The sequence below is a fragment of the Chaetura pelagica genome, unplaced genomic scaffold, assembly GCF_000747805.2.
Source record: "Chaetura pelagica isolate M959 unplaced genomic scaffold, ChaPel_1.0 scaffold1450, whole genome shotgun sequence".
NCBI lineage: Eukaryota > Metazoa > Chordata > Aves > Apodiformes > Apodidae > Chaetura > Chaetura pelagica.
The window spans coordinates 489-794 of record NW_009951878.1 but is presented as its reverse complement, the minus strand read 5'-3'; positions in this window follow the sequence as shown (position 1 = coordinate 794).

Sequence of the window (306 nt, the reverse complement as noted above, 5' to 3'; positions counted from 1 at the left end):
TGGGATCCAGGGGCAGCAGAGACCCCCATTCCCGGGATCCAGGGGCAGCAGAGACCCCCATTCCCAGGATCCAGGGGCAGCAGAGACCCCCATTCCCAGGATCCAGGGGCAGCAGAGACCCCCATTCCCAGGATCCAGGGAGATGTTTTCCTCACACAACATCTCCAGGCACCATCTCCCCCTCAAGAACATCACCTCATGACACTGAACCTCCCCTCATCCCTACCCCATGTCCCCAGGATCTCCCCAGCCCCACCCCCAGCTGGATCCACACTCTCTCACAGCTTTCTGCTTTTTTTCATTTAA